Here is a 13006-nt window from a genome sequence, read left to right as displayed (position 1 = left end):
AGTCTACAGTTCCAAATTTTGGAAGGAAGAGGCTATGTCAATCTCCTCTGAATAAAAATGACAGGATAAGCTATCCTCTTACATACAACTATTAAAAGTACTAATAAACAGTATTCATTGCCCTGTTTATGAGAGAGAGGTCAAATTCAAAAGTTTTAAGCTGAAGGATGCATTTCCCCCCTCCAAAAGAAACAAACCTACTACCTAGTTAATAAGAGAGATAAGTACCTGTGGTATTTTTCTTAAGTCTTCTCTGCCCCTGCAGGTGGGTGCTCAGATCCCAGCAGCATAGGCTGTATAAGCCTGGTACAAATTCCATTTTTGATTATAAATGCCAATATTGTTTATTTGAAGAGAGTTTTAAAGATAGGACAAACAAATCCTAATTAATAAATACTCAAACAATGGATTCTTCTAGAAATCTAAAACCCAGATCACTCTCACACACTTTCTTTCCCTTACAACATACACCAGCAGCCAAAAAGGAGTTGATCAGTCTTAATACACTTCTAAGCTTGCTCTTCAAGCGTTTCTACGTTTTTCTCCCTCATCAGGTTCTTACACTTCTAGTCAGCTTTGTTCAAATGGCTATCTTCTTCCTGGGTATCTCAGCTTCTTTCTTATGTCGCTCTCACTTACTCATCACATAAGGTTGCAATTCTTGGCTTCATAGCTGACTGTCAGGTATGGAATACTGTGGGGTTTTTCTGGTTTAGGCCCTTCACAGCTCCTTCATCAGGTTCCCTCTCACCTTTTCCTGTTCACCAACTCTCCAAGTGACACTTTCTCACCTATCACTCTCCCACACTTGTCACTAACTTCTCAGCATTCCCTCATCTTCCTATTAACTAGAACCTCTCAGAAATAGAAGATTCATCTTCATCTAGGATTCTAGGATTATCTTATATACTAATAGCCAACTGGCCTAAATCTGAGGATACTTAAATCCAGAAACTGTAGCTATGAACAAACAAGGCAGCTCTTCCTACACACCTGAAAAATGATCCAGGTTTGCAGAAAAACCTTGAAATCTAAAAAAAAAAAAATTAAAAAAACCCCAAAATGATAAAAGGAGCCTATGTAGCTTTAAGAATTAGATACCCTTAGGGGCAAAGTATTCATAACAGTATTCTAGGCTTGGTTTCTGTCAGTAAAAGGCGGAGGAAGGAAGCAGGGCCCTTTCCTGGGCTGTTTTGACATTTGAGGGAGGTCTTACTGGGGCCAGGCCCAGAAACAACCATCAGGTGAACCAATACCACATGACTCGCATGATTCACCTAGGCCTGGCTGCTTGCTACTGTTCAACAGCAGCCCTCTCCCCCGCCCCCAGCCAGTGTTGTGTGGTAGCTAGCGTTTCAGAGTAGGGTATGGGAGACCCAAGTTAGAATCTCCACTCTGCTGTGGCATTTCATAGGGTGGCTTTGATCCAGTCACACACTCCCAGCCTAAACTACTTCTCAGGGTTGTTGTGAGGTTAATAATGAAGGAGAATGATGTAAGCTGCTTTTCGTTCCCACTGTGGAGAAAGGCAGCATGTAAATGAAACAAATCAATAAATATAAATGGAGGGTGCAGGTGAAAGATAAAATTGTTCAGTGGGTTTGAAGGAGAGAAGGACGTAGAGAAAGGTGAGCATATGGAGGATGCCAGGAGAAGGGGAAAAGGAAATAATGTGAGGAAGGAGATACAGGGCAAAGTGAAATAACCCAAGAAAGTCCTTGCAGGTCCCTCATCATGCAACTGAAAGCTAAGCTACAAGAGATGAATTACACGAGGAGGAGCACATGAAGGCAGTTGCAATGTTAGCTGGGAAGCTGACTTTTAAAGAGATCAGAAGACTGTTAATTTCCCCACTCTACAGAATCAGGGAAGATCTCAGAAGCTTTATTTCCTCTTCACCTCTTAGAAAGGGACGTGAAACTGACAGAGCCTTTCGGAAGCAAAGAGGAACTTAACAAACCCTCTGAGCAGGGATCTCCCTGGCTCTGTAGAGAGAGGAAGTCGACAAAGCCTTCCAATCTCTTTTAAAACTCAGCTTCCTGGCTAACATTACAACTCCCTTCACATGCTCCTCCTCATGTAATTCATCTCTTGTAGCTTGGCTCTGAGCTCGGCTCAGTCAGCACCACATAACTAGGATATAGGGGAGAGCCTGCCAGTGTGGGGAGGTGAAGGTGGGGGCAGTGAGAAGGAGAGAAGAAAGAGGACAAAGAGGCTATGGAAGGCAAAGAAGGGAAAGAGGACTTGGCAGGGAAAGGGGAAAATGAGATGCCTCTTGCAAGTCCTTGTGGGTCCCCCACTTGTTCCTATATAAAGTTCACTACACAGTGAAAGTACAAAGGAAAAAATTCACTTCCCCTTGTAATTCAGTGTGTGATATGATTGTTTCCAAATACCTTCACAGAAGTATAGCCGATCACCAGATAGCCATTGATTTTCAAGCCTAATGATTAACCTTTCTTCTTTTCAAAAGCTCTTAACTGAATTTACATGTTGAAGTCTTTGTACATACCCACAGGATTTTCCCTACTTCCCATCCATGCAAGCACTAGGGATTTTTCTAGGCAACATGATGATGGATGAATCAAAATGAAGTTCAAGGAGCACATTCTTCCACCCCCACCCCAAATTTTATACATTCCAAACATCCGTTTAAAGTTAATGACTCCTTTTCTGCAGAACACCTTACCAGGCAATATAACACACACTACAGTTATCTGCAAGATGTAAATTATCATTCAATGTGATATTTTTATCCAGTGACATGAAAAAATTAATATTGTTAAGATTATACTACTATTCAAACTAAACATTGCAAAGCTTAGAAATGCAAAGTTCAGCTAATCCTAACAATAATAACCCATCACACCTCTTTTGCACTGGCTTGTGTCAGGCAGCAGAAAAAGATTCTGCCAACTTCAGAAAAGCACTGAAATTGTCAAAGAGTTATATCTCACATGATGAGCTAGAGAGCTGAGAGCTACATCATACACTTTATACTTGTCCTGCACACTTTCATGTAGAAAAAGTACAAAACTTTCATGAACATGTATGTGGCAACTCACAATCATGCCTCATTGGAGAGGAGGAGGGGATTCTATAATCTTGGTACTACCATCAAAATGTCAAGTCATGCATCAAACCTACAACAGTAGCTTCATTCAGAGCTTGACCTCACGAGATGACTTTAGTATCTGCATAAGCAGAAAGCAAGTTTTTTAAATATTCTGGTCCCGAACTATTTAGGACTTTTCAAGTTCAAAACTAGTAATCTTAAGTGTGCCTGCAAGTGAATTGGTGAGCAATGTTGTTGGATCAGGGGACTGGTGTAATATGAGCTTGGATAACAGTGTTTTAGAATATAGAAGTTACCAAAACATGCTTAAGTGTGGCCAGGCCAGACTTCTCAAGGAAAGGTATACCAGTCTGCGGTGACTAAAGGCATCCATAGCCATTGTCTCTGTTCCTCAACATTTCTGTTGCCAAGTTCTTTGAATGTTTTGAGGAACCGGAATGTTCCATAATTTGTCTGCATTCTGAAGTTCAAATAAAAAAAGTTTCCATCTCAACTGCATCATTGCTTCTGCTAGCAATTTATGTGCCCTTTTGCCTCTACCATACTTGTTGCCTCTAAAAAAAAACCCTCCTGGAATGTTTGTTTTGTCCATAATACTTTGATTCAGTTAGAACATGCTGATAGTTCTCTCTCACTGTCACAAAAGATAGTAAAAGATGTCAAGAGTATTACATTTGCTTTTTAATTAAATTGTAACTGTCTTACATTTCCTTCTGTATCTCGAAAAGTCATCTATATTGAAGTTTTCATAATATTCTGAGCAAGGTGTACAGGATCTAGGGGTCTTAGTAGATCATACACTGAACATGAGTCAGCAGTGTGATGTGGTAGCTAAAAAGGCAAATGCAATTTTGGGCTGTATCAACAGAAATACGGTGTCCAGATCACGCGAAGTGATGGTATCACTCTACTCTGGTTAGACCTCACCTAGAGTATTGTGTTCAGTTTGAGGCACCACAATTTCAGAACGATATAGAGAAGCTGGAACAAGTCCAAAGGAGGGTAAGGAAATGGTGAGGGGTCTGGAGACCAAGTCCTATGAGGAAAGGTTGAAGGAGTTCGGTATGTTTAGCTTGGAGAGGAGACAACTGAGAGGTGATATGATAACCATCTTCAAGTACCTGAAGGGCTGTCAGATAGAGGATGGTGCAGAGTTGTTTTACACTGCTCCAGAAGGTGGGACCAGAACCAATGGGTTGAAATTAAATCAAAAGACTTTTTGACTAAACGTTAGGATGAACTTCCTGACTGTTAGAGTGGTCCCTCAGTGGAACAGGCTTCCTCGGGAGGTGGTGGGCTCTCCTTCTTTGGATGTTTTTAAGCAGAAGCTAGATGGCCATCGGACAGCAGTGCTTATTCTGTGAACCCAGGCAGATCATGAGAGGGAGGGCAGGAAGGGTTACATCATTGCTTAGTTCTCGCTGCCCATTCTTACATGCCCATGGTAAGACTGATCGCCACCTTGAGGTCAGGTAGCAATTTTCCACAGGCCAGTTTGGCTAGGGATCCTGACAGTGTTTTGCCATCTTCTGGGCATGCAGTAAGGATCACTGGGTGTGGGGGGGGGAGGGTAACTGAATTTCCTGCATTGTGCAGGAGGTTGGACTAGATGACCCTAGAGGTACCTTCCAACCCTATGATTCTATGATTCTACCGTTCTAACATAATTTCTAAAAACAGCCATGCACATATTGCCCCCCACCTCACACTCAGGCTAGATAACCTGTGGGGCGGGGTGGCCAGTTGTAGGTGGTTACAGAAGGCTGTGGGGGATGAGTTCCCTCCATGATAGGAGGCCACTACAAATACCTGATGATATTCAGGTGTGATATGTCTGTGCACTGTGCATTACATCTACTTTCATTTGGATGTAATTCCACTATCATAAGGCACTTTCGATGCTTTTCCCTTTTGTGTCTGTCTGTCTGACTCTGACTCTGACTCTCTCTCTCTCTCTCTCTCTCTCTCTCTCTCTCTCTCTCACACACACACACACACACACACACACACACACACACACACACACACATATCCCTGAGCACTGTTTTATTTATTACAGGGCAAGAGGTGACCAAAGACCTCCTGTCCTCGAATAGATCATCTCTTTGATAGCAAGCCATGCCCTTTATCAGATCTATCACCTGGCTGGGGGGGCAGGGGGTGGGGAGGAGGAGACACACCTCCAGCTTCCATTTAGCAGAGAACAGGAAAATTAAGCTATCACTTCCCTTCATTCTTCTTACAAAAGGCTGAGACCACACTTAGCTGCTCTTGACCCAATATAATCTGAGTAAAGCCTCTTCTCCTTTACTTTTTTGTGGGAAAAGATGACATGTAGAGATTAACTTGCTCAGATGAGTTGACCACCACCACTTCTCCTTCCTTCCATGGAAAAGACAGGGCAGCAGGTGTTGAGCTCTTATCCTCCCAGGGCCTAGGGGGAACATTATGCTTCCTGCTCCACTGTCTTCTCTAGAAAACAGTACTGGCAAATAGGAGCTTGCTTAAATCATGAGCTGGGATCTATCTCTACTACAACACTGTTTTCCCCTGTCCGCTGTTTTGTACCTGGCATACAAGTTTGGATACCACTGGCTCACTTTAAGTGGTAGAACATAGAGGTAGTTCTAATATTTCAAGTAACGAGATAGGGAGAGAACTTTCTCAACCCAAGAGCCAATATAAGGCATGATGCACGTTACATGACCATGCCAGGCTCTCAGTATTTAAAAAGGCATCTGTTGTGTTGACAAAAGGTCAACATGGATTTTCCATTCATTTGAACATTATTTTAAAAGTCACAAAAGTCACATTTTAAAAGGGGGAAATGCATACTAGGATGTCAGAAGCAAATAGAATTCATAGCATTTGTTCCCAAAGGTATCAGGATTTTTTAACAATAAGACACATATAAGATTACAATGAAAAGGGTATCTGATCTTTAATGGGTGTTAGTTGAGGCTTATGGATGTAAAAAACATACAGGCATTTTCTCTCAATATGTGAAGTTATGAGAGGAGCTGGCAGATGTCTTTGGCACATCTGCAATACATTTGTAATGATGTGCCAAGGGTAAAACTGAACACTTGAAATGATAAATAGTTGCACCAAGGAATTCGATTTTGTTGGTGTAAATTTGAAAAGTATGAGATACTAATGTGGAAAACGTACATCATTCCAGAGCCAATGCATGTCTCTCATCAGTATAGTCCATGGCTTGCTGGTATCTATTGACTAGTAGTATTTTACTTCACTTATGAGAGACTCATACAAAGTAGATGATGGGGGTGGGGACTGGTGGCACTCAGAGCTTCATCCCACACTCTCCCACTAAGACTGTGATTTGCAAGAGGAACTTACTCATGTAACTTGGCACAATCCAATGTCTTATTTAAACAAAACATGTAAAGCAACTGTATGTGTAACATTAGTGTGCCAGTGCAGCAGCAACACAGGCTATAGGTGTTCTATGATATGCTACCACTATGTGCATATAGTGGTGGAGGGCCCAGTTTAAATGAAGTGCTAGACATCTGCTGCCTTGCACATGTCTAGCATTTCTGCCCTGCAATTGCCACATTTAAATTAGGTTGAATTCCCCTCCAAGTTCCTCCTACCTTCTGCTAAGTATTCTTCTCTAACTCTAGATTGCCTGAGGATGGCTCTGTAAGCATTAACATTCAGTGGCAGATCCTTGTTCAAGAGCCAAAAAAGGATGGATGGATGGATGGATGGATGGATGGATGGATGGATGGATGGATGGATGGATGGATGGATGGATGGATGGATGGATGGATGGATGGGGCCATAAGAGAATGAGAGGGAGCAGCTAGGCACCCCTCTATCAATGTGACTATTTAAAATTTGTACAGGTTGGAAGCAGTGTGCACAAATTTTCAGATTGCATACCACTAATTGCTAGTTATGGAAGCCCAGTTAGAGTTCAGCACTTGGAATGAGGGTCCGTTATTGCACCTTAATTAAAAAAAACTATGGTAGCTCAAAAGCTTTCATCAAGGATGTTTGGTGTTTGACTAACTACCTTCTAGCAATTGTTGCTCCCAGAAGTGAAATTTGAAAATAAACTAAGTCCTGAAGGCTGACCAGTTCTTTTTTAAAAATATCATGGCTACTGGTGGGGGGATAGCTCTGTTCCAATGTTGGGAAACTGGAATTATAAAAAATAAATATGTTGGAATGAACTCATACAAGTTATGAAACTTGCCTCCTCGGAACAGGCAACTTCAGATAATGGGTTACTTCTCAGAATGTATTTCACACCCTCTGATAAAGGAAGATAATTGCAGTGTTAGCAGGATTGATTTTTCCCAATGGCGAATGAATTAAATTGTCGGTCAGTGATCAGTCTGGTGTTTATAACTCCATTGAATGTGTAAAGGGAATCGTTTTTGGAAGGCCTGCAATCCAAATTCATGATTCATATTTGTGGCTGTAACAAAGCATGTGCCAAAAAAAAACCCCCACTGGATACTGAATTTTCCATAAATTTCACCTCTTGGTGAATGATGAAAACCAGTTGTTTCTTACAAGCAATTACTTGAAGGGCAGCCTGTAAAGCCAGAAGGTTGTGATTCCTCCCTCCAGTCTTACTAAAAGAAATAAACATAAGAGGCACAGCCAGGTAGTAATTCTTTCCAAAAACACCACTGTAATCCATTGTTGATATTTTAGAGAATGATTGCTTCACTTAAAAAAAAAAAGTAAACTATCCAAGAACTCCACACTCAACTATGTAATAGGGCAATGTGTACCTACAAAAGTGAGGCAGAGACTACAATGTGCATGATTCATGTTGTGTTAACTGGAGATATCAGTTAGTAGTTGTAGCAAAGTTGCATGCTCAGGAAAGAGTGGAATCACATGTGAAAAATCTCCAACAGATGAAGCTTACTTTTATTTAAGCTGATTCACATCTACTTGCATTCTTGTAGTAGCAGAAAAAAAACATTGAAACCTAATCTAAATAACAGTATTCCCTATTACAAGTGGCCAGCAAATCCGGCAGCACGTGTGCACGGGTGTGCCTCTTGCATGCTTGTACAGGAGAGCTCTGCAGAAAGCATCTTGCTTCTTGTAAGAGCAGCAGGAAGGAGAAAAAAAGCAAAAAGGCACAGAAAAAGGAGGAGGAGTCCGATAGACGCTTCCAGATCAGACAAAGAGAGGCATCACACAAACACACAGTCTGCTTCTAATGCAAAGGTGATAGCCAGAACCCCTCAGCATCCAGGCCTGCTGAGCTGCCTCTATTCCAACAATGTGCAGGGATTAGAACTCCTTGCTGTTTCTATTCCAACTGAAGCCACCTCTACCACCCCTCTCACTTACACCAGAATCCCAGCATCAGCAAAAGATAGAGAGAAAAGCAGATTTATATCACGCCTCTTCTTTGTAACATGTTGCAAACACAGAAGTGATCCAAACTGAGGGTTGATCAGGTATCCCCATTTTAAATTTATTTTTAAATGTTGGAAATGTAAATGTAAACAATGTAACTAAGAAATAGTGTTATATGTCAGTGGCAAACATCAGGAACCTGGCAGACCGTTGGGAGAGTAATTTCCTTTATATTCTTCCATTTGAATGAGGGACACATCCCCTTTGTCATTCACCTTTGTTACAACCTGTAATGACTCAGGAGGTATGCTAGCAAACATTTGCCATGTTTTTTCATATACTGCCTTCTATATCCATTCATTACTGTTGCTGCTGATTTTCTAGCCTGTACTTGAAAGGTATCAAAATAGTAATTCAACATTTTAGTCACAAGGGGGCATTAAAACCAAAAAGAATTCATAGTTCAAGCTCATGAAAAGTTACAGGATGATGACATCTATCTATCTATCTATCTGTCTGTCTGTCTGTCTGTCTGTCTGTCTGTCTGTCTATTTATCTGTCTGTCTGTCCATCCATCCATCCATCCATCCATCCATCCATCCATCCATCCATCCCATGGCTCAAAGTTTACAATTATTTTTCTAAATGGAAATGTTCCTGTCTCCAAAGGGCTAAATATTTAAATAGTTTTAAATATTTTAAAAATACCCATCAAAAGGACACTGGGCCTGGGGAAGGTAGCAACCATCGTGCGAATTGCTACCACCTGATTTGCATGATGCACCTTGACGTGGCTGCTTACTACTGTTCAACATCGTGCTATGGACTAAAGAAACACAATGCAAAGTTTACTTGTAACAGTGCTTGATTGTATAATACATAAATGCTGTTGTACAGGCAGACATATAACCACAAACCAAAATAATACAAAGTATACAGAAAATATTTTCTCCACAATATCAGTCTTCAGTCTTTGTGTTGATGAAAACATGACCTTCGCACATCCAGTTTTACCATGTGTTTCAATACCTTCCTCAGAGCCATGTTTCACAAGATGCCTGCACACAGCAAACCTATGACTTCTTAGCCTGCCTGTAAATTGTCTAGATCTGTTTAGCGGCTCAGTCGGTAACTCCAGAAATCTGCATTTATGTATGCTTAAACATAAGAGTGTCAGAACCGTGGCTAGATAATATCCTTACTCCAGACTGCCTTCTGCAATTAGACAATAGTCCATTGTTTCCAAAAAGCATTTAATGAAGAAAAAGATCATTATAGTCCACTGGCCTGAATGCAATATTCAGGTTGGTACATATGCATTGTTACCAATGACTAGCAAAGCATGAGGTACAAAGTAACAGATCACAGATGGCCCAACCTCCCCCCATAGTTCTCAAAACAACCCCGTTTGAAGTCAGGATAGCGAAAGTTCCCAAGGCCGATTCTTGGTGGAACGTCGGTAGCCAAAACAATCCTCTTCTGTGAGATAGCTGCCTGGGAATCTTGGCACCTGGAGAGAGAGCACTTAAACACTGAAAGGATTAAATATGGAGTCGGTTAAGCAAAAGCATACATTACAGCATTCTGAACCTGACATTCTGCCCCCTCTAAGATGCCCCTCCCCCAGGTTTATGTGGATAACGAGAGTGAAAGGCCCTCACAAGTCTAGGAGCATGAACATGTACAGAATTCACCCATTCATCAAACCCAGAGTCAAAGTCCTTCCACCTAATGAGGTAAAATAATTGATTTCTTTTTATTTTAGAGTCCAATATTTGTTGCACCTCATAGTGGATCTGGTCATCGATCAAAGTGGGGATTGGAGGGGCTCGAGTGTGCCATTGTTCATCAATGGGGGCTTTTTTCAATAGGCTAACATGGAAAGTATCATGCACGTGGCGTAGATTTTTTGGTAAATCTAAGGCAACTGTTACTTTGTTGATTACCTTGCGAACAGGAAAAGGTCCTAAGAATTTTAACGCTAGTTTGCGGCTGGTTTGAGTTACTTTCAGATTCTTCGTAGAAAGATAAACAAGATCGCCTGGTTGTAAATCCCATTCTGCCGCACGGTGGCGGTCGGCGTACTTTTTGTAATCCTGTTTGGCTTTGTCGAGGTGTTTTTTGATATGAGTCCATTGTTGAGCTGCTTCCCCCCACCATTCGGTGACGTCTTTGGAAGCTGTAGTAGGAGAGGGAAGCGCTTCAAACGGAAATGGTTTGAAGTGGAAGCCATAGACGACTTTGAAGGGAGTTTCTCCCGTGGAGGCATGGACGCTGTTATTATATGAGAATTCTGCTTGTTGGAATAGGCGACTCAGCCTGCCTTTGGACACTGGGGGGTGCGGCATGCCTCTTTGAATGTAATGTATAAGTCTAGCAATCTGCCACTCTCTTGTCTAAGGTGGGAACGCCTACTGACTCCTCCTCTCTTGCCTCTGTGCTTCTTGGGAGATTTCACACCTTCCCTCATGCTCTTCTAAGAGAAAGATGTAAAGCCACCATGCTCCTCATGGAGCCCTTCTCTTTGTCCACAAACCCTCTTCCAGCCTCGCTGCCTATATTTTCAGGCCGTGGTATTAGCTTAGAGAATGTAACTCTATAGATAGGTTCTTTCCCTTGATATTACCAGAAGATATTGCTATGGAGAAATCTGCTACAATAAACTGTAAGTTCTATCTTTCTATGAATTTTGTCTGAGGATTAATTAATGCACGTTTGTGAGGGTTTAAACGCTTCTGACTAAATTACTCTGCTATATGTCACTCTGCTAAGTTACTAAACTAAAATATATAAAATACCATAAATCTCTAACAGGGTTAATGGTAGCCCAGTCTTGAATAAGTTCCTCAGGGCCAAAGAAAAGCCCATAGCTGAATCTAGAAGTAAAGAGTTTCAAACTGCAAAGTTTTTTCCTTGACTGCTGGTCTAACAGCCAGGCAGAACAAAAGGACTCAATTAGCACGTGAATGCCCTCACAGGCAACCTCAGGAGGAACAAAGAAAGAAATTAGGTGAAAAGTCTAACAGCTTTTTCCCTACCCTCAAGCGTGCACAGAAAAAGCAGAGAAACCTCCTTTTTAAAACGTTTTGGCTAGTTTGAGCCAGGAAACTAAAAGTTAAAGAGGGAAAAGTAAAGTTTTCTAGAGAAATACTTTGAAATTTCTTGAAAATGTCAGACCAGTTACTACAAATTGATTTATTCAGACAGCTATTTTCGACTAAAATGGAAGATAATGGAGATGTGAATGCTCATATTGAATCTTTGTTGAATCAAATAGATAAACTAGCTACTGTTGGTCAGATTCTAGATGAAGATTTGAAAATTGCTCTGGTTTTAAGCTCACTACCAAAGAGTTATTCCAGTTTAGCAAAGTCTCTTACTGAAAAAGGGGCTACATTGGAGGAAGTGCTAGATCAGATAAGATCACAGTACAATGAACAGAGATCTTATCCTCAGGAAAAGAAATGCAAAACTGACTCATGTTACATGGTCAGAGAGGTCAGACCCAGAGGGGCAGGACCTAGGCAAATTGATTACTGGCAAAGAGCCAATCCTAGAGAAAGGCAGACTCCTCCCTTCTGCCACAAATGCAATAAGCCCGGTCACCTCCAGAGGGAGTGTTTTAGCAACAGAAGCTACAGCCACAAGGGCAGAAACAATTATGCTGCTGCAAGCAGGAACCAACAAGCAGAGAGAAACAGAGAAGATTTTTCAAAAGCAAGAGCTAGTAATTTTAGAGGTTTTCCTCAAACAAAGGCTGATAGTAATTATCATGTGTCTCATATTGCTCGAATAAATGATAGCCCACAATGCTGGGTTTTAGATAGTGGCGCGAGCTGCCATATGGTATCAGATATTAATCTGTTTTATGAATTAGATACCAGTGCATCTAAGAACGTTATGATGGCTAACGGGACAAATGTGGAAATTAGTGGGAAAGGCTCTATTATGCTTCATAGCAATAATGATTTCTCTAAAAAGATAATTAAAGTAGAAGTTTTATACATTCCTGATTTAAAGGCAAACCTACTAAGCGTACCTGTACTATCACAAAAAGGATTTTCTATACACTTTGAGAATAACAAATGTACAGTTTCTCGCGAAGGAGAGATATATTCCACAGGTAGTCTCAGAAATGGAGTCTTTGAACTGGACTGCCAAGGAGAAAAGGCCTACAAGGCAACAACAGCTACCACAAAAGGAGAACCAATTGAACTTTGGCATAGAAGATTTGCACATCGCGATATGCAAGCCATAAAGGAGCTGCAGTCTAAGGACTTGGTAACAGGTATTAATATAAGTGCATGTGGCAATGATGATGAATTATGTGTTTGTTGTATAAAGGGAAAGGCAACTCGACCTTCAATTCCCAAACAAAGCCAAAGGTGCTCAAGGCAACCACTTGAACTAATCCATACTGATTTATGTGGTCCTATTAAACCAGCATCAACAGGAAATAACCTTTATATATTGTCTTTCATTGATGACTTCTCGAGATATACAGTGTGCTATTTGCTGAAAGAAAAATCGCAGACTGAGCAGAAACTGCGTGGTTATGTTTCCATGGTGTCTAAC

This window comes from Eublepharis macularius, chromosome 1 (assembly GCF_028583425.1).
Source record: "Eublepharis macularius isolate TG4126 chromosome 1, MPM_Emac_v1.0, whole genome shotgun sequence".
Classification (NCBI taxonomy): Eukaryota; Metazoa; Chordata; class Lepidosauria; order Squamata; family Eublepharidae; genus Eublepharis; species Eublepharis macularius.
This window is presented reverse-complemented; position numbering follows the sequence as displayed.